This window comes from Leucoraja erinacea, chromosome 17 (genome assembly GCF_028641065.1).
Source record: "Leucoraja erinacea ecotype New England chromosome 17, Leri_hhj_1, whole genome shotgun sequence".
NCBI lineage: Eukaryota > Metazoa > Chordata > Chondrichthyes > Rajiformes > Rajidae > Leucoraja > Leucoraja erinaceus.
The window spans coordinates 25,710,419-25,733,669 of NC_073393.1; positions in this window are offsets into that span (position 1 = coordinate 25,710,419).

The following is a 23,251-nucleotide window of genomic DNA, read 5'->3' on the forward strand; positions in this document are numbered from 1 at the left end:
CTAATACTATCCTACACACCAGGGACAATTTGCACATATACCAAGCCAATTAACCGACAAACCTATATATCTTTGGAGTGTGGGAAGAAACCAATGATCTCGGAGAAAACCCACATGATCACGAGAAGAAGGTACAAACTCTAGGTATGTTACAAAACCTACCTGAATCGCCATTGGGAATCTGCCCACAGCCAGGTCCGCGATTTTGGCGCTGTTTGGAGGGGGCGGGTTTAAAACGCGATTTTTACTAGGCTGTACTAATCGCAGATGTTCAGCCTAGTAAATCATTAACGAAAAATCGTTGCAAGACCCGGTCGCAAAAGGTATTATTAGTTTTATAGGCCTCGATAATATAGTTATAATAGTTTAAAATTACTGTCTCATTCCGCAACCTCTCGCAGCCCCAGGGTTTTATAAAGCAAACAATTAAAGGTATGTACCTTATTTTTACATTAAATGGGGCATATATATAACCCTATATATCAAGTTATCTATAGCGAGTAGTTCATTTTGGGCTTTTTATATCCCGCAGTATTTTTCTCGGCATTTGAGGGCACTAATCCAGCGCGATGTCAACGTTCTAAACCAGCGCGCGTTCACATGAACCCACTAGAAAGCCGATTTAAATGGGCATTTATTTACAGCAATTGAACACTAAATTCCTTCCATTTGGCCTATAAATTAATGTAAATTAGATATAAAAATCATGTTATATTGTGAATTATTTGTGAATAATCTTTGGACACTTAGGCTATTTAAAAATGTTAATCTTTCCTTAAGAAATGGGCTTTTGATTATCCAAGATCACAGCTTTTTTGTAATGTCCATTGAAAATCAATAGGGAACAAGATGCTAATTTCCGAGTATGAAAATTGCCATAACTTTTTTAATACTTGAGATATGAAAGTGAATTTGGTGTCAAATTAAACTTATTGTTATGCTTTATCTGATGGGATAAATTGCAGACTTGATTTTTAAAATCTCAAAATTTTGTAACATTGCTACAAACTCCGTACAGATAGCACCTGTAGTCAAGATTGAAACCAGGTATCTGGCACTGCCAGCACTGTAAGGCAACAACTCTACCGTCATCGTGCCATCGTGCCATCGTGCCGCCAGGTCAGGACAACAATCGCCCAGTTGGTGATAGGATGGTTCAGTTGCCTGATAACAACTGGGTAGAAACTGTCCCTGAATCAGGAATAGCCTAACTTTGCAGCGAGCTCAGCAACGAAGAGTTCTTCTTTGCCAAAGAAAAACTGTTTATCCTGTATCGGACAGCTCTGCAGATGGTCCGTGTTGCTGCACTGATTTTGTAACAAAGGCAATTCTATCCATGGTTACTCCTGCTAGAAGATTCTTGCCAGAAGAACAAATTGACATACATTCATTGTCTCTCATAATCACTGGGCACTTAAAAGAATAATATCTTTTACACCTGAAGAAGTTCTTTTAAATCAGTTATTATCATAATACAGAAAACACAGAAGGTAATTTATGCCTAAAAATCTCTCACCAACAGCATGTAATAAAGACCAGATATCCTGTTTTAAGGAAAACACAAAGTCCTGGAGGAACTCAGTAGTTCCGGCAGCATCTGTAGAGGGAATGGAGGTTTCAGGTCCGGACACTCCATTGCCTCTACAGATGATGTCTGTGCCATGGGGTTACTCCAGCAATGTGTGTTTTGCTTAAGATTCCAGCATCTGCAGTTCCTTGCGTTGCCAGTTCCTTGCGTCTCCAGTCTGGTTTAAGGTGTTGATTGGATTATCACATTGCCAAGAACATCAGGAATAATATTTGTGTTCTGAGAATCATTGAGTCACACAGCATAGAAACAGTACTTTCAGCCCATCAGTTTCATGCTGACCAACAAGCACTCATCTACACTAATCTAATTTTTATTTCGCATTCACCTCCTTCAAATTTTCCCACTACCATGACATGCAGGCAGGAAGAGGAGATTAGTTTATGCATCATGTTTGGTGCAGACATTGTGGGCCAAAGGGCTGTTCCTTTGCAGTACTTTTCTATGTTCCATGTGGATAATAAGGCATCTGTGTCATTGGATCCAATTGCTTTTTGTTATCAAGTCCCAGTCATGTCTAATTTATCACGCAGCAACAAAATTAGAGTCCGATTCTGAAAACAGAAGCTAAGTGCCATAGTTGTTGGAAATTTGAAATGAACATTGAAAATGAACATTCTTTATTATTCCAATCCCTCTGAGCTTTTCTTTCTCACTCCAATCGATCCTTAGCCGAGGGATTGCCTTCAATCTTTTTTGTCTCCTCAGTTAATCTCATCAAGGGCTTTTAGCTCTTCTTCTGCCAGCTTGTCTAAGAGTCTTCAACACACATGGTAGACTCTTGTGAAATTTGAAGAAGGGTCCGGACACAAAACGTCATCCATCCTTTTTCTCCAGAGATGCCACTTGACCCACTGAGTTACTCCAGCATTTTGAGTCTATCTTCAGTATAAACCACCATCTGCAGTTCCTTTCTAGAAACATAGAAACATAGAAATTAGGTGCAGGAGTAGGCCATTCGGCCCTTCGAGCCTGCACCGCCATTCAATACGATCATGGCTGATCATCCAACTCAGTATCCCGTACCTGCCTTCTCTCCATAACCCCTGATCCCCTTAGCCAGAAGGGCCACATCTAACTCCCTCTTAAATATAGCCAATGAACTGGCCTCAACTACCCTCTGTGGCAGAGAGTTCCAGAGATTCACCACTCTCTGTGTGAAAAAAACACATGGTAGACTCTACACACATGGTAGACTCTTGTGTTGTCTTCAAAATTCCTGATACATCTGGATACCTCCCTCTGTTTCTTCCTCTCTCTTAATCTTTCATTATAAATTTGTAACATAGGACTGAACCAAATTTTCTATTCCACAATCAGCACAACCTTTGTCATAGAGTTATATGACATGGAAAACAGTCCTATTCATCAATTGAAGAAGGGTCTCGACCCGAAACGCCACACATTCCTTCTCTCCAGAGATGCTGCCTGTCCCGCTGAGTTACTCCAGCATTTTGTGTCTACCTCCTACTCATCAACTCGTCCATGTTGAACAAAATGGCCAATCTATGCTCGTCCCATTTGTCCATATCTCTCCAAACCTTTCCTGACCATGTACCTGTTCAAATGCCTGTTAAATGTTGTCATTGTATATGCCTCAGCTAATTCGTCTAGCAGCTTGTTCCATATACATTTTTAATGTGTAAGTTTGTGTGCAGTTTTTTTTTAATTTTGCTTTCAAAAATGTTCCACACACGTTTAACGGAGTTAACTCAGTGGAATTTTAAATGAAGAAATAAACATTTTAATCAGTTCACTACCCATGAGAGCACCATTTTAAATGGATATGACATCAAAAGTTATGACTAGCAATTATTAACATTTTTCTTTGGCATTCAGTCAATAAACTTGAAATAGTTTAGAACAAGAATTATAGTCAATGTCTACAAAACAATAGTTCTTCACTTATGGGACGACTTGGGCTTTACTAAGTAAAACACAAAGTGCTGGAGTAGCTCAACAGGCCAGGCAGCATCTCTAGTGGACAATGATTCCAAAGACCCACTGAGTTACTCCAGCACTTTGTGTTTTACTCAAAATTCCAGCATTTGCAGTTAGAAACATAGAAACATAGAAAAAATAGGTGCAGGTGTAGGCTATTCAGCCCTTCAAGCCAGCACCACCATTCAACATGATCATGGCTGATCATCTAAAATCAGTTCTCAGTTCCTACTTCCTACTATATCCTCATGTCCCTTGATTCCTTTCGCCCTAAGAGCTAAATGCAAATCTCTCTTGAAAACATCCAGTGAAATGGCCTCCACTGCCTTATGCGGTAGAAAATCCACAGATTCACAACTCCCTGGGTGAAAATATTTTTCCTCATCTCAGTCCTAAATGGCCTACCCCTTACTCTTAAACGGTGACCACCTGGCTATGGACTCCCCCAACATCGGAAACATTTGTTCTTGTTTCTCAGGCTTTACCAACCTATTTACTGTCTCCATTATTTATGGGGCTAAATATTAACCTACATTTTTTGGCTTTGAGAAGATATGTGATCTCCTGCGACTGAAAATATAGGTTCACATGTGCCGAGGTTGATTCATCGGTGAGGTCAGGGTCACTGTGACGCTCGGCTTCTCAAGATCATTGTAGACTGCTGTTAATATCTGCCTCATCTCACAACCGGCTGTTCCCTGTTGGCACTGAGAATGTCTCTCAAATCCCGACATTGAGGAGAAGAGATATTTTCCACTTCTCATTCAGCCCAAAGGAAAGGGAAAAGGTACAGTGGCACAGCGATAGAGCTGCTGCTTCGCAGCACCAGAGACCCAAGTTTGATCCTGACCTCGGGTGATGTCGGTGCGGAGTTTGCATGTTCTCCCTGCGACTAGTGGGTTTCCACTGGGTGCTCGGGTTTCCTCCCTCATTCCAAGGACATGTGGGTGTTTTCGTTAATTGGCTTCTATTAAAAATTCCCCATATGTGTGTAGGATAAAACTACTGTATGGCTGACGATAGGCGCAGTGGACCTGGTGGGCTGGAGGGCCTGTTTCCACATTGTATCTCTAAAACAAAACAAATATAGTGGATTCAGGCACAATGGTACAGCTGGTGACAACTGTTGAATGACAGCTCCAATGACCCAGGTTCAATCCTGACCTCTCTGTAAGGTTTGCATGTTCTCTTAGCGGGGGTACAGATGACCCCCACAGAGGGAGCAGAAAAGGTTTACCAGATTTCTACCTGGATTATAGGGCATTGGCTTTAAGGATTGGACACATTGGATTGTTTTCTCTGGAATGTTTATAGCTTGAGGCGAGACCTGATAGAAATATATAAAATTTTAAGAGGCATAGATAAGGTAGACCGTCAGAGCTTTTTTCCATGGATGAAAATGATAAAGACTAAAGGGCCTGTCCCACTTAGACAATTTTTTAGGCGACTACAGGCAATTAGGTGGTAGCCACATGGTCGTCTGGGTGTCGCCTGTATGGTTGTGAGTAGTCTCCCTCAGTCGCCCAAAGAGTGGTCGCCGCTAGATTTTCAACATGTTCAAACATTTTCGGTGACAGTCAGCGACAGTGGGTTGAGGCCAATGAGCGTAGCTTGACTTCTCCTGATGTAGGTGCTGTCGTAGGTTGTTGCCAGGTGACATAGGTTGTCGCCGGTCCTGACTTTGGTGAAATCCATTGGCGACTACCTACGTCAATCTACATCAACCGGCGACAGGTTACCGGCGACTGAATTGTCTTCAGTTGTCGCCGACATGGTCGTAGCTTGTCACAGGTGGACGTAGGTTGAATTTGGTTGTCGTAGGTTGTCGTCTGTGTGGTCGTAGGGTTGTTGTAGGTGTGGTCATAGGCGGACGTCCTAATGCATCGCCGGTGGTCGGTACCTTGCCGTAGCTTGACGTCGACTAGGTGGTTGGTTGTTGTAGCTTGTCGTACATATTGTCGTAGACATTGTCGTAGGGGGGTCCAGTCGCGGGTTTTTCAGCGACCTGCTACAACAAAGACAGTCGCCGGCAGTCGCCTAAAAAATCTCTTAAGTGGAATAGGCCCTTAAAAGGCATAATTTTAAGGTGAGAAGGGAAAAGTTTAAAGGGGATGTGCATGCAAGTTTTTTAATCCAGCGATTGGGTGCTGGAACACACTGCCAGGGGTGGTGTTGGAGGCAGTTGTTTAAGAGGGTTTGTTAATCATGTTGTTTAAGAGGTTTTTGGACAAGCAGATAGATATGCTGAGAATGAAGAGATATGAATCACATTTAGACAGAGGAGAGTCATTTAACTTGGCATCATTTTCAGCACAGATGTTATGTATCGAAGGGCCTGTTCCTGTGCGGAACAGTTTAATGTTCTATGTTCCACTCAAGGAGAAATGAGGATCAATAATTAAAAGCAAGATAGACTTTACTTTAGACTAGAAATACAGTGTGGAAACAGGCCTTTTGGCCCACCGTGTAGACTGGTGATCATCCCATACGCAAACACAATCTTACACTCTAGGGACAATTTACAATTCACAGAATTCAATTAACCTACAAACCTGTAAGTCTTTGTAGTGTGGGAGGAAACTGGAGCACCAGGGAAAACTCAGGTGGTCACAGGAGAACGTACAAACTCATTACAGACATCACCCGTAGTTAGGATCGAACTGGTGTTGCAAGACAACAACTCTACCTCTGTGCCACTGTGCTGCCCTCAAATTAGTGAGAATATTAAAAGAGGAAAGGACAGCAGAGGGTGGTTTCAGAAAGGAATTTTAGAGGTTAGGACATCAGCAGCAAATCTGGCCACCTATAGTAAACCAATGGCAATTCTGGATGGGGGGCCAGAATCGTAGGGGTACTGGTATCATGGAAGGTTGTGGAACTGAAGAACTTCATATGGTAGGATACTCAAAGAAGTAGAATATCTTAAAATTATATCCGTTAATTATAACTAAATTATATCCGTTAGTAGAAGAATATCTTAAAATTAAGATATCATTTCATTAGGATCTAACATAAGGCGGGGGGGCATAGATATTTCCTATTCATTTACCCTCACAACTGGTCCCATCCATAGATTTCATACATGTATGAGGATTGTGTGCCCAGGCTGTTTTCCCACCCGAATGCACAGATTGTGCAGAGGGAAACAATGGTACCAATTGTTTGAGTTGATTCTAGCCAACTCAATCCAGGCTAGAGTCACAATTTTGACTTCAGCCGACCGAGTGAAAGAGGGAAACGTCGATTTTTTTTTTCGAAATAGGTGGTTGGCTTTTTTTATGTTCTCGGAAGTTTGCTGCTAGAAAGAAGTGTGAATAACCACTTAAAAGTGTGTGAAGGTGGATGAAACGTGATCCCAACACCTTACTGATAACATAAGACGATGCAAACTCATTGAACCTTGTTGCACCTCCGTTGGAAACATTTAAGTTTGCTATCAATTGACCCAGTTGTTAACCTTAAATCAGACCAAAGTTAAAGGTAAAACGTTTTGTGCTGAATAATCACAATAGCCTTATCATTAAATGCAAAGAGACATGCACACATACATTTGCCTCCCAAACTTGTTTGCTCATTGTGTTTTTATGGGGTCTTACAAAGCTGAAGAGTTATTTGATAAATAAAACTTCATCCAATTACGGATATTTAGTTTTTTAGTTTTAGAGATATAGCATGGAAACAGGCCCTTCTGCCCACCAAGTCTATGTTGACCATTGATCGCATGTTCACACAAGTACCGTTATCCCACTTTTTTATCCACTCCCTACTCACTCAGGGCAATTTACAGAGACCAATTAACCTACAAACCCGCAAGTCTTTGGGATGTGAGAGGAAACCGGAGCACCAGGAGGGTGGTCAGTGGGAGAACGTGCAAACTCCACACAGGCAGCACTCGTGGTCAGGATCGAACTTGGGTCACTGGTGATGGGAGGCAGCAGATCCACCAACTAGAGATAGATCTCAATGCACCAGGAAAGTGTAACTTGCAGCTCGGAGAGTGAATTAATGTATACAATTGATCGGAACGGAATTGAAACGGCCAAGTTTTATTTCCAACTTTTGATAACAAAATTATCAATCATGGATAGTAGGAAATTCTGGAATGACTCAGTAGATCTGTCCCCATTTGTGGTGAGAAAAACTGATCTCAAATCAATGTGGAAGTGGTCTGCTGAGTTCTAACGTAAGCCCATGACCATATTCTGCTTCTATTTCATATTTCCATCATGTGCAATTTTTAGCTTCTTTGCTGACGTCTCTCTATAGGATACCATCATTTTAAACGTCTGTGTCTTGCACAATTTTGAGGAGCATGATGCGAAGATCAACTCTTATCTACCTGCACATGATCCATATCACTCTATTCACTGCTTTTTCATGTGTCTATCTAAAAGCTTCTTAAATTCCACTGGTGTAGCTGATTCCACCACCACCCCTGGCAATACGTTCCAGGCCTCTACGACTCTGTACGAGAAACTTACCCCGCACATCTCCATTAAACTTTCTCCCTCTCACCTTCAAGTTATACCCTCTAGTGTTGTATCTTTCCACCATGGAATAAAGGTTCTGACTGTCTACCCTATCTATGCCTCTTATAATTGTATCTACTTCTATCAAGTCCCCTGAAGCTCTGGCATTCGAGAGAAAACCATCCAAATCTATTTGACCTCTCCCTGTAGCTGAGCCTGTCTAATCCAGGCAACATTCTGATGGACCTCCTCTATGCCCTCTCCAAAGCCTCCACACCCTTCCTGTGATGAGGTGCCCAGATCGCATGCAACACTCCAAATGCGGCCTCACCAAATTCCTATAGAGCTGCATCTTGACTACTGGTTCCTGTGTGGATCAAAATACTAGTTTGTGTGATTCCTTGGCAACAACCTGCATTTACTCCTTTAATGTAGTAAAGCTTCTCTGGGACCTTCATAAGAGTGGTTGGGGAGCATTTGACACAGAATTACAGTTCAAAGTTCCAGACAAAAGAAAGCATTTTACTGAGACGGGAAGGATTCTGATCATGTAGTAAGTTTAATAATCTGTTGACTGATGTGGCACAGCACTCAGCTTTAATTAAACCTGGCCTCGTTGCATTGTTTCAGTGGGGTTTTGTTTTCAGGAATTCAGTCATTTCTTGGTCATCTTCATGGAAACCAGTAAAGAAAAATCACGACACCTTAGACCATAGTCATCAACTTCTCATGTGGATCTGCAATATCAAAGCAGTTGGCTAGACTACATCTTAAACTGACTCACTCTGGAGTTCCCCTAGAACACATAACCAAGGAAACCATAGATAAGAAACAGCTTGGGTCAAATGTGATTTTGTAAACCTATTAAATTTCTCTTCTTACAAATTATACATCTTACTGGAGACTGGCATAATTAATCTTACAGATTTCTGAATGCATTGGAGAGGATACAGGACTTTCAGCAAAGAAAGAATGAAACGGCTGGGCCTGTGGTTCATATTGGTACAACTAACATACCTCCTGATTCATGGACAGTTTCTTACCAGCTGTTATCAGTCCTCTCACCAACTAGAGTGTGATCCTGACCTCCCATCCACCACATTGGAGACCTTAAGGGCCAGTCCCACTTGGTGGCTCGCGAAGATTCTGTGAATCCCAAAATCGTGACGCGTAAATGATGTAGTGTAAATGACGCACAAATGATGTCCAAGTGGACAAGCCCTTTTGAACTATCTTTATTAGGACTTTACTGGACTTTATCTTGCACTAAATGTTATATATACCCATTATCCTGTTTCTGTACACTGTGGACGGCTTGATTGGAATCATGTGATAGTAGCTCTTCGTCGATCCCGAAATGAAGGCGAGGAACCAGGTGAATGTGGACTTTCAGAAGGGTTTTAAGGTCACACATAAGTTCTCCTCGGTGTTTCCACTATTTACGGTTTTTTCTTCCATGTTTCCACGTTTTATGATTTTCTTTCACAGGAGCAAGGATGTCCAGCTGCATTCTAACAGGACTTTGCTGAGGTAATGTCTGAATTTTTGTGGGCAGTTTGAATCTCCTTAACTGAGGAAGGAAGTTCACTCTCTGGAGGATGTGCAACAGAGATTTACCAAACTGATTCCTGCGAAGGCAGTACTGATGTATTAGGAGAAATTGAGTCAAGAAGATCTATATTCACTAGAGCTTAGGAAGATGAGAAAGAAACTCAAAGGTGTAAAATGGAAAGAATGGAGAGAAGATTTATGAGGATGTTGCAAGGACTTAACGGCAGGAGGAGCTAAAGGGAGAGATTGGGCAAGCGAGAACTTTATTTCTTGGAGCACAGGAAGCTAAGCGGTGATCTTATACAAGTGTATGAACTCATGAAGGGGATTGAATACACCATCTTTAGCCCAAACGAATCCAGAACCAGAAGACAAAGGTTTAATGGGAACCTGAGGGAAAACCTTTTCACTCAGAGGTTGTGGGCATATGGGATGAGCTGCCAAAGGAGGTAGTTGATGCAGGTCTAATAACAACATTTGAAAGGCACTTGACAGGTCCATGGATAGAAAAGATTTAGAGATATGTGGACCAAATGTGGGCAAACGGGACTATTTTGGACAGTTCATCTTGGTCAACTCAGACAAGTTGGCATGAAGGCCTGTTTCCATGCTGTATGACTCAATGACTCTATTCCTCATAGAAATCGCTAACATTGTAATAGGGCTCGACAGTCTAGATGCAGAGTGTTTGTTCCTGCAAAACCAAGGAGCACACCCTCAAGATATAAAATATGTTGGTTAGAACTGAGATGAGGCTAAATGTCTTCACTTAGATGGTGGGGACCCTGTGGAATTTTCTGATGCAGAAAACAATGGAGGCCATAGTTCAGTTTAGAGATACAGCATGGAAATAGGCCCTTCGGCCCACCGTGTCCGTCCCGACTACCGATCACCTGTGCACTCGTTCTGTAGTTCAGTTGGGATATTTTCTACAATGCATCTGCAGAGGTTTGTTACAATATTTCGTGACATGCTGAATCTCTTTAAATTTCTAAAAAAAAGTAGAGGGGCCTTCTTTGTGATACATCAACATGATAGATCTAGAACAAGTCATTTGATTTGTTAACACCCGGGAATTTAAATTTGCTAACTCTCTCCACTGCTGACCCCCGATGAAAATGTCAATTAAAAAGACTTTAGACTTTAGACTTTAGAGATACAGCACGGAAACAGTCTCTTTGGCCCACCGACTCCATGCCTACACTAGCACTATCCTATACACTAGGGACATTTTAGAATTAACAGAAGCTAATTAACCTACAAACCTGTACGTCTTTGGAATGTGGGAGGAAACTGGAGCGCCCGGAGAAAACCTGCGCGGTCATAAGGAAAACGTACAAACTCCGTACGGACAGCACCCGTCAGGATCGAACCCAGGTCTCTGCCACTGTAACGCAGAAACTCTACCACTGCGCCACCATGCCCCCCAGAGATTTTTTAACGCCCAGGAATTTGGAGCTGCTAACTCTCTCTACTGCCGACCTACAGATGAAAATGTGAATTAAGAACATACAAAAGATGTTATTCAGAAGCACTATTTGCAAAGGATGACCGTGCCTGTTATATACACAAAATAATTATTGCAAACATAGAAATGCATTAGAAAAAAATAAACTATAATGCAATAGTTACTATATTCCATTGTCAATAAAGCAATTTGCAATGTCCTCATAGGGTCTCAAAAGGTATTAAGCTTATGTACCTTCATTGTGGAGAAACAACTCTCGCCAGATGTCCTTTTGAATGATAAGCAGAAGGTACCATGTTAACATCCATGCAACACAAAATAAAGTTGAAGAGCCTTGCTCCTGTCCAGTTTATATTTGTTCCTATCAATCTTGCTGTCTCTGGAGATTGCCACAGCCATGAGAATATTAAAAGAAGGGCTTGTGTTTTGAGAGCCGAAATCTAATCAAGTCGAATGAACATCCTCAACCAGCATGTAAGAAAGAGGCTGTTTTGTTTAATAGCCACAGAGTGGAACATATTTTGGAAGTGACTACTCAATGCAGAAATTATATACAAATGTATTACTGGAAGTATATGACCATTGTAAACGCAAGATAAAAATTAAAAATATTTTATGTATGCATTTGACAGATGGGAAGAATTATTCATTGCTATGCCACCTGCCACCTGCCACCCACGGTATGATGGCTAAAGTATCAATAATTCTTTCAGTACAACCAAGCCCACCTTCAACAGCTCCACCATAACATCTCACAGCTGTGTTATCACCAAGGAAGATCAAACGAATACACCATGAAAATCCCCGGTATGTGAAGAGGAGGAGGGAAGATTATCCTGAAGAATCTCCTGCTGATCCATGAAACAATCTAGGCCATTGTCAGAGCCAAACTTTATCTGCAGGCTCTTCCCATCCAAATGTTGCAAAAGGCCTGGAAGGAGTGAATGTGAAGAGAATGTTTTCATTAGTGGGAAAGTCTAGGACCAGAGGTTGTAGCTTCAGAATTAAAGGACGTACCTTTAGAAAGGAAATGAGGAGGAATTTCTGACTGAGGGTGGTGAATCTGTGGAATCCATTGCCACAGGCAGCTGTGGAGCCCAATGGATATTTTTAAAGTGGATATTGACTGATTTTCATTAGTAAGGGAGTCAGGGGTTATGGGGAGAAGGCAAGAGAAAGGGGTTGAGAGGGAAAGGAAGATTGGCCATGACTGAATAGAGCAGTAGGCTTCACGTTCAAGTGAGTTTATTGTCATGTGTCCCTGTATAGGACAATGAAATTCTTGCTTTGCTTCAGCACACAGAACATAGTAGGCATTTACTACAAAACAGATAAGTGTGTCCATATACCATGATATAAAAATATACACACATGAATAAATAAACTGATAAAGTGCAAATAACAGAAAATGGTTATTAATAATCAGAGTTTTGTCCGAGCCAGGTTTAATAGCCTGATGCCTGTGGGGAAGTAGCTATTCCTGAACCTGGTTGTTGCAGTCTTCAGGCTCCTGTACCTTCTACCTGAAGATAGCAGGGAGATGAGTGTGTGGCCAGGATATAACCATATAATAACAATTACAGCACGGAAACAGGCCATCTCGGCCCTACAAGTCCATGCCGAACAAATGTTTTTCCCCTTAGTCCCACCTGCCTGCACTCGTACCATAACCCTCCATTCCCTTCTCATCCATATGCCTATCCAATTTATTTTTAAACGATACCAATGAACCTGCCTCCACCACTTCCACTGGGAGCTCATTCCACACCGCCACCACTCTCTGCGTAAAGAAGTTCCCCCTCATATTACCCCTAAACTTCTGTGCCTTAATTCTGAAGTCATGTCCTCTTGTTTGAATCTTCCCTATTCTCAAAGGGAAAAGCTTGTCCACATCAACTCTGTCTATCCCTCTCATCATTTTAAAGACCTCTATCAGGTCCCTCCTTAACCTTCTGCGCTCCAAAGAATAAAGACCTAACTTATTCAACCTTTCTCTGTAACTTAGTTGTTGAAACCCAGGCAACATTCTAGTAAATCTCCTCTGTACTCTCTCTATTTTGTTGACATCCTTCCTATAATTTGGTGACCAAAATTGTACACCATACTCCAGATTTGGCCTCACCAATGCCTTGTACAATTTTAACATTACATCCCAGCTTCTATACTCAATGCTCTGATTTATAAAGGCTAGCATACCAAAAGCTTTCTTTACCACCCTATCTATATGAGATTCCACCTTCAAGGAACTATGCACGGTTATACCCAGATCCCTCTGTTCAACTGTATTCTTCAATTCCCTACCATTTACCATGTACGTCCTATTTTGATTTGTCCTGCCAATGGTGTGGGTCTTTGATGATACTGCCAGTCTTTTTGAGGCAGCGACTGCGATAAATCCCCTCAATGGAAGGAAGGTCAGAGCCGATGATGGACTGGGCAGTGTTTACTACTTTTTGTAGTCTTTTCCTCTCCAGGGCGCTCAAATTGCCGAACCAAGCCACGATGCAGCCGGTCAGCATGCTCTTTACTGTGCACCTGTAGAAGTTAGAGATAGTCTTCCTTGACAAACTGACTCTCCGTAATCTTCTCAGGAAGTAGAGGTGCTGATGAGCTTTCTTGATAATTGCATTAGTGTTCTCGGACCAGGAAAGATCTTCAGAGATGTGCACGCCCAGGAATTTGAAGCTCTTGATCCTTTCAACCATCGACCCGTTGATATAAATGGGGCTGTGGGTCCCCCTCCTACTCCTTCCAAAGTCCACAATCAGTTTCTTGGTTTTGCTGGTGTTGAGGGCCAGGTTATTGCGCTGGCACCATATGGACAGTTGCTCGATCTCTCTTCTATACTCTGACTCATCCCCATCTGTGATACGCCCCACAACAGTGGTGTCATCAGCGAACTTGATGATGGAGTTCGCACTGTGATTGGCTACACAGTCATGGGTATAGAGTGAGTACAGCAGGAGGCTGAGCACGCAGCCTTGATGTGCTCCCGTGCTGATTGTTATCGAGGCTGACACATTTCCACCAATACGAACAGACTGTGGTCTGTGAATGAGGAAGTCGAGGATCCAATTGCAGAGGGATGCGCAGAGACCCAGTTCTGCGAGTTTGGTAACCAGCTTGGAGGGCTTGATGGGCCGAATGGCCTAATTCTGCTCCTAGAACTAATGAACTTATGAATTTCTGACCGAAGCAGAGGCAGTCACGTTGATAAATGTTCTGATTGTTTGACCGTTGAGCAAAGAATGGCAACAAGGTTGAGAAAACTGCATCACATTTTTTTTCCTGCACTGTGTGCATCAAAGTCTCCTAAATCATAGACCGCATGAAGTCACCACAGAATAAATTATCCCCCACTCTCAATGTGAAAAGAACATCAAAGTGAATCTCTTTATTTGCCACTTCACGGACAAATCATTATTCTGCTCAAAGTAAAGGGACTGCTCTGCAGATTTAACAGCACCAGACAGAGTGTCACATATGAGAGATGTAAGATGTCTTCATCTTCCTGAACAGCACTGTCAGAACTATTCAAAGAAATACTTGCTTAAATGTTAGTGTCAGGACCAAGTCTCAGTGATTAAAGGAGTTCTCATGGATTAGACACCACAATGGCCTTCTACTGAACTGTCTCCTTTGCAGCTTATCAAAAAATAATGCTTACATTTTAAAGAGGTTTTTTTTTTGTGTTTAGGTTCAGGTATATTGTCACATGTACTGAGGTGTAGTGAAAAGCATATTGTTTTACATATTATCCAATCAAATTAGATAGCACTGTACGTGAGTACTATTAAGCCAATCGCACGTAATATGGTTTCTCATCATTGCAACGTAACAGTTCCAGAGAAAAAGTCCAATGTCCATGACAAGGTAGGTTGGAGAATTGGAACTTTACCCTAGCTTATGGAAGGACCGATCAGTGGTCTGATAACAGCAGGGAAAAAGGTGTTCCCGAGTCTGGTGGTAAGTTATTTCAAGCTTCTTTCCTTACACTGGGTAAAAGACTTTGCACGTTTACCCTATCTATTCCTCTAATTCTGCCCAATGGGAGTGGGGAGAAGAAGGAATGATTGGGGTGGGAGAGGTTTTTGATTATATTATGAAATATATTATTGTGGGGAACAATGGCATCAATGAAAGTGAGGATATAAATGAATAAATATCGATAAAAATAAAACACTGGAGAAACTCGTGGAGCGAAAAACGGACAAACCTCCAGCGCCTCAAGTCCTAAGTTCTGAGATCGTAAAAGAAAGTGTATTGGTTTTCATCCCTCAGAATTCCTAGTTCCTAGAATGGTCCCAGTGAATTGGAATAAAGTAAATATTCAAAGAAAGAAGAGAGGAAAAAAAACAAGCCCTAATGTGACAACAGAGGTAGCAAACAAACAAGATATTATAATTTAAAAATGTGGTATTAGGGATATTGGGAAATGACAACATGATTGGTCAGCATGGATGCTTTGGGATGAAGGGCCTGTTTCCATACTGTGTGGCGTTATGTCCCTGATATTTGGCAGAGTTAAGATGCTTTAATGGAAAGAAAATCATTAAAGCTCCATTCCAGTTTTCTGAGAGTGTCAGATATGTAAGATCCAGGAGATGATAACCTTTTAATCCAGATTGAGGATTAGCTAATGGACAGGAAGCAGAGAGAGGGAATGAATGGGTTATTATCAGGAGAAGAGGTTATAATTGTTGGGTTGTAATGAGGATTAATGTTTAAGCCTCAGCCACTTACCATCTACATCAGTGATGATGAAATAATCGAAAGAACTGAGAGGGTTATGCCTAAATTCGTTGAAGATTCAAAGTCACTTGTGAAAATAAACTGTGCAGGAAGAAACTGCAGATGATGGTTTAAACCGAAGATAGACACAAAAAGCTGGAGTAACTCAATGGGACAGGCAGCATCTCTGGAGAGAAGGAATGGGTGACGTTTCGGGTCGAGACTGAAATCTGAAGAATGGTCTCAACCCAAAACATCACTCATTCCTTCTCTCCAGAGATGCTGCCTGTCCAGCTGAGTTACTCCAGCTTTTTGGCAGGAAGAGAAGACAAAAAGGCAGATAGTCATAGGGTCATACATCGTGGAAACAGGCACTTCAGCCCAACTTGCCCACCTACATGTCTACATGTCAACATCCTCGTAACTAATTTCTGTTCTCTTTCTAGGGTAGGTGCCTAGAAATTCATTGCTGGCAGGTTAAGTTATAGGTTTAGGTTAGGTTTATTATTGTCAATTGTATCGGGATACAGTGAAAAGCTTTGCTTGCAGGGTATCCAATCAATCAGACAATACTATACATGAATGCAACTGGGCCAAACATAAGTACAACGGGTAGAATGAAGAGAAAAATACCATACAGAATATAGGTCCCAACATTGGTGCATAATGAGCATACTAGTTTGTATACTGTTGGGGGGCTGTCTTCTCCGATGGAAGCAGCTCCAGCTGCCATGTTTGTGTTACCATGACTGGCTTTGTTCCACAGCAGAGGAGAGGAATGTCAAGGAGAACGGTAATGGTAGAGGCTCAAAAGTGAGTAGAACAGGCAGGCGATTCTGTGGCAGAGAGCAAGATTCTGAAATGATACACTACCTCCCTGGTGCCAGGGTAAGGGATGGCTTGGAGTGGGGACAGAACACTCTTCGTATCTTGCTTAAAATTCCAACATCTACAGTTCCTTGTTCCTCTGTGGAATACCCTTGCCAGGTAAGATGAAAGAGTCATCTTAGTTTAATTTAGTTTCATCTCAATTCAGTTTAGTTTAGAGATACAGGACAGAAACAGGCCCTTCAGCCCACCAAGGCCACACTGACCAGCAAATTCCATACACTAGCACCACCCTACACACTAGGGACAATTACAATTTTTTAGACAGTGTGAAGAAGGGTCTTGGCCCGAAACATCACCCATTCCTTCTCTCCTGAGATGCTGCCTGTCCCGCTGAGTAACTCCAGTTTTCTGTGTCCATCTTCGGTTTAAACCAGCACCTGCAGTTCCTTCCTTCCTACACATCCTACAAATCTGTACGTCTTTGGAGTGAGCGAGGAAACCAGAGCACTCTGGGAAAACCCATGGAGTCTCAGGGAGAATGCACAAACTCCTTACAGCCAGCACCCGTGGTCAGGATCGAACCCGGGTCTCTGGCGCTGAAAGGCAGCAACTGTTCCCCTGCGCCACCCGTGCCGCCCTAATGAATTCTTAGGTATTCTATATAAGGGCAGCTAAGGAAAGAGTGGGTTCCTTTAAAGACATAAGTGGTAATAAGTCCTGGGATGGCAGGACTTTCATATGAAGAAAGACTGGATAGACTCGGCTTGTACTCGCTAGAATTTAGAAGATTGAGGGGGGATCTTATAGAAACGTACAAAATTCTTAAGGGATTGGACAGGCTAGATGCAGGAAGATTGTTCCCGATATTGGGGAAGTCCAGAACAAAGGGTCACAGTTTAAGGATAAGGGGGAAGTCTTTTAGGACCGAGATGAGAAAAACATTTTTCACACAGAGAGTGATGAATCTGTGGAATTCTCTGCCACAGAAGGTAGTTGAGGCAAGTTCATTGACTATATTTAAGAGTGAGTTAGATGTGGCCCTTGTGTCTAAAGGGATCAGGGGGTATGGAGAGAAGGCAGGTACAGGATACTGAGCTGGATGGTCAGCCATGATCATATTGAATGGCGGTGCAGGCTCAAAAGGCTAAATGGCCTACTCCTGCACCTATTTTCTATGTTGCTATGTTTCTTTGTAATATATTTGTAGATCTGTGAGTAAAGAACTCCAGACCATGGGACGATTTGTTGACAATATCAAAGAGAAAGCATAGGCTAGATGGGCCACATGGCTTTAATCTCTGCCATTACTTTAAAGAAGACATAAAATAAAAAAATAAGAAGCAATAATAATACTGTGGTATAAAAACATCACCAAACCTCCATGACCTATGTATTCTACAAATAGTATAAAGGGGATTATTTGCAGGGTTGCACTCTCACCCTCGCATTATTAACTTGTGTGTTTAAATCCCGCTCCGGGGATTTGAGTATGAAGTCTAGGTTGACATTCAAGTGCAGCAATGAAGAAGAGCTGTATTGTTAAACCTGATTCTAGTTTTTAAATGAGGCTCTGAACAAAGTTCCCCTCTGCTCTCTCTTGCGTGATTTGTAAAAAAAAAAAAATCCCCTGAAATGTCAGAGGGTGGTGAATGTATGGAATTCATTGCCACAGACAGCTGTGTAGGTCAAGTCAATGGATATTTTTTTAGGGAGAGAACGACAAATTCTTGATTAGTATGGGTATCAGGGTGTATGGGGAGAAGGCAGGAGAATGTAGTTGAGAGGGAACAATAGACCAGCCATGATTGCATGGCGGAGTTGACTTGATGGGCCGAATGGACTAGTTCTGCTGATAGAACTTGAGATTGTTGAAAGGAAAATAAGAGAGCTATCCATTTTAAGGCCTCACTCAGTATTTTTGCCTCTATCACATTGAAGCTTGCAATGTCCACGTTGTCTGCTGCATTTCCTGCTGTGCAACATTGCAGCATTTAAAGTCCTTTTAGAAGTGTAGCCCATCAACTTAGAGGTGTCCTGAAAGGGATGTGAAAGGTGGTACGTAAATGCACATTTGTCCTTTTTTTCCTGAATAGTCCTCAATGTCAGTAATCATAAATAAACCACCACTTTATCATAGGTGTGTTGAAAGCACTTAGCCAACTACTGATGTAAAGGAAATGGACATCTCTTTTAGAAAGAAATAGCTTTGAAGTGGATTTTTTTGAAGTCTTCAAAATAAGTTCATGTTCACAAGTTATAGGAGCAGAATTAGGCTATTAGGCCCTTCAAGTCTACTTTGCCATTCATTCATGGCTGATTAAACTTTCCCTCTCAACCCCATTCTACTGCATTCTCCCCGTAACCTCTGGTACTAATCAACAATCTGTCAATCTGAGCCTTAAAATATCCATTGACAAGGCCTCCACAACTGTCTGTGGCAATGAATTCCGCAGACTCACCACCATCTGACTTGCGCAAGGATCCGCAGGATGGAAGTTGGAAACTGAAATTATACTATGCACATATAATTTTACTTTTCACACTATGTAGTACCAGTGGCGGACTACAATGGAGCTCCAACACGAAGACCACATGTGAGTTTCGACACGGAGACCACATGTGAGCTCCAAAGTGGAGGCCAACTGGGCACTCCGAAGTGGAGACCATGTGCGAGTTCCGAAACGGAGACACATAGGAGTTCCAATGCAGAGACCACGTGGGCACATCCACGATAACAGCCGATTATCTTGTAGATACAACCACCTGCTCAATAGGCACTGAGGCACAAGTCGGAAATGAAGCAGTGGGCTTAAATAATTGCTGACGTCGATGCGTGTTTATGTAAGTCAACTATTGCGTAAGTGGGGGAGTGCCTCTACAGTTCTCAGCATTGTAGAGATACAATTCCAGAGACAAAGTAAGAGGGGAGTCTAGCTTATGGAAGGGCCATTCAATTGGCATAGCATCTATTGAGGTACAGACTTGAGACTAACTCAGATGTTTAATGGTCTGTACAATTAGTGCTGAAGCTCAACTGTAGAAATATGCCCCTCCATCTTTCTTCTCTTTGTTGATGAGCATCTGGTGACTTAATAAATATAATCATAACCAGTAAGATGGATTTGTATTCATGACGAATGCCAGATCATGACTGAGATGGAAATTTCCACATCTCCTAATGCGTACGAGGTGTGGATCACCAATAACCATCCACTTGCGGTAATGGCCACACTTCTAGTCAACATTTTCCAGAGGCTTCACATCCAGCCAGTGAGCAAACCTCAAACCTCTGTAAAGATTTTCCTTTATATTAGTGAGATAATAATGAGAAACAAATGGAACTCATACAGAGAAGAAAGACCTCTCAAAAAAATTCACAAGCTATATACAATTCCTGGTTTTGTTTGTTTTTTATTCTGGGTTGGAGCGTGTCTGCCACAGTGTTGGATTGTTTAATTTTATTGAAATATTTGGCATGGAGCAGGCAATTGGAAGGCTTCAGAAATATAATGAATTCCATATCGGCTCTCCCTGGGGTGGACTGAAAATGAATTTCAGCTTCTTGAGTAACAATGTAATCTGCCAACAGGGTGCTGTCTGTTGTAAATTCAAAATAGCCAACAAGAAATCAAGTGCCCTTGTCCAGGACCATGTGAAGTCTATCATGATTCTTCAGGTGACACCACGAGAGATTAAACATCTCTCGCAACAATAACTTGCATTTACTATTGATGCAGTAAAACTGCCAGGAACACTTCACAGGAGAGTTATCAAACAAGGTTTGATGCACAGCCACATAGTGGAACGTTAAACTAGATATGTGAGCGGGGAGGTTTAATGGAGTGTGTTAAAGAAGGAAAAATAGGTGAAGGAATTCCAAATCTTGGAGGCCTCAACTATTGCTTCTAAACAGGCTCATCTCATAACTCATCTTGACCGATGGTTTGTGTAGAAAGGACTGCAAATGCTGGTTTACACCGCAGGTAGACACAAATTGCTGGAGTAACTCAGCAGGTCAGGCAACATCTCTGGAGAAAATAAGTTATAGCTGACGTTTTGGGTCGAAACCCTTCTTCAGACTGAAGGATGGTTTACTGAATATCACAGCACAAGAAAAATGGCACAGGTCCACTAAGAGTAAAACGACTTTATTTTGCTGCTCTTATTACAGCATTGTTTTGTACAGATAAAAATTCAGAGACAAAAAGTTACAAAGGGAAAAGTTGTATCTGAAAATTATTGATTTAATTTAAAAACTATTCATTAGTTCATAAGTTATAGGGGCAGAATTAGACCATTCGGCCCATCATGTCTACTCCGTCATTCATTCATGGCTATTCAACTCCGTTGCCATCTCCTCATATCATGTCTACTCTGTCATTCATTCATCCCATTCAACTCCTGCCATCTCCCCACAACCCCTGAAACCCGTACTAGTCAAGAATCTGTCAAGTTCCGCCTAAGAAACATTTATTGACTTGGCCTTCACAAGCCGTCTGAACAATTCGAGAACACTTCATATGTAAACACAAAATAAAAAACCTTTTAAAGCAATTTAGCTTCATAGTAAAGCATCTTCATAGATATGTTGTCAGTAAAGGCTCCATTTTATTGTAAAATAACAGGGATCATCTTTTAAACTGTGCGCCGTCACTCAAATATGGGCAGTGGGCAGGTGCTATAGACCTGCACGGGAAGGTAGACGCTCCCGCCCCCATGGGCAGATGGGACTCGTCAGCCTGGGAAGGCAGTCCATCTAGGAGAGGGAAACTCTGATTTAAAACCTCCACTGCCTTGTGGCCATATCCAGTCATGGAAAGGCTCCTGGAGTAAACCTCAAGAAAATCTGGTCGGAGCCCCTAAGGCAGTTTGTTGGTGTCTACAACCTCGTTCTGGCAGCTCCTGCGATGGCGCTGGTGACAAACTGTAATGGCCCTGCTGTTCCTTTGGATCGATCAGCGGTGTGGAGAGGTGGGTCGTGCTGCATGGGCAACAGCCTGTCCTCCATATGACATCGCCCAGGCTTGCATCCGACCACACATCACCTGCAAACTAGTATGCATTACCCCTGGTCAGTCGTGACCGAAGGGGGCCTATTGTACTACTCGAAATTATCATTAAGTTTAAAATAACTCGGAAAATTCCTAAGAGTTTTTAATGGATTCGTTTTGGCTAACGTTCAAAGCAAGGGCTTTGAATATTATCGCGTGGCCGCTGAGATTGATAGTAAAGCTGGTCCGTGGTCTACATCACTGTAATTGCCAGAGTAAATGACACAGAGTTGAAGTTGTTGTGATTAACTTCATTGTATTGTTCCACTTCCACATTATATTGACTGATAACACAAGCTTCTTTTTTACCTCGTACATTTCTCAGACTTCAGAACTGGGAATAAGGCTCTCCCAAAATTATTTTTCTTTCCACGTTATCCAGGATCTTCCATCTTATGTTAGTTGATGTCCAGCTACTGGGGCATGCTTTATTTTGCTTTATGCCCCAATCTCTTCCACTATGATGGTGTAATTACCCTGTGGTTCACATTCAAGTGCATGCCCAGCAAAGGTTCGTTCATTCAATAGTGTTCAACCTGGCCACATTCTCATCTCACCATTAGCATTGGGCAGATGGTACAGGGGCCTGAGAACCATGACCACCAGGTTTAACAACAGATTCGCCCAGCGACTGTCGCAACACTAGCCACAACTTTAGAGATACTTTAGAGATGCGGAAGCAGGTCCTTCAGCCCACCGAGTCCGCGCCAATCTGCGATCCCCATACACTAACACTATCTTCCTACACATTAGGGATAATTTACAATTTTACCAAAGTCTATCAACCATCCACATTCAGTCTATCCAGGCCTGCCACAATTCGGATAAATGTCAATGAAGTCCCCCCTCATACTTATAAGCTCACTGCCTTACCTTGCTTTACTGAGTATGAAGAAGGTACTTACACGGAATGGTGCCTATCCCTGTATTCTAGAGGTGCTGCCTGACCCAGTGAGTTATTTCTGCACATTGTATTCTACGCTGGTGGTGGAGGCTGAAGTGATAATGATATTTAAGAAATGTTTTGAAGCTCTCATGAATATGCAGGATATGGAGGAATATAGATTATGCACAGGCAGATAAGAATTGGTCTTAGCATCATATTAGGCAGCGATATTGTGGGCCAAAGGGGCTGTTCCTGCACTGTACGCTTCTATGTTCTGTGAGTTTGAAGAGGAAATGCTGACCAGTTTTTCATTATCGCAAAAATTCAGAATCAACAGCAATAGCTGATATCAAAACTGGATAAGGCCAGATATTTAGGGCTGGCTGCTAACTAGTTTTAACTAAAAAACATGAATCTACCAATATTAGATGTAAATAACATAATGTGATTTGGAAGGTTTTAAGTAACTTCCCAGCATAATCTGGGTTTTTCAGTAAGTAGAAAAAAGATGCAAAGTGCTGGAGCAAATTCAGCAGGTCAGACAGCATCTCTGGTGAACATGGATAGGCAACGTTTCAGGTCAGGACCCTTTTGTGCCTATATTTTAAAGTAAAGTACTATGCAGAGTTTGGGTCTGTGTCACTTTCTCAGTCATTTACATGTATAAGGACTCATGATGTTACTTTTCAATATATTGTTTTTATAATCTCAACATGCACAGGTTCACCTGGAGGA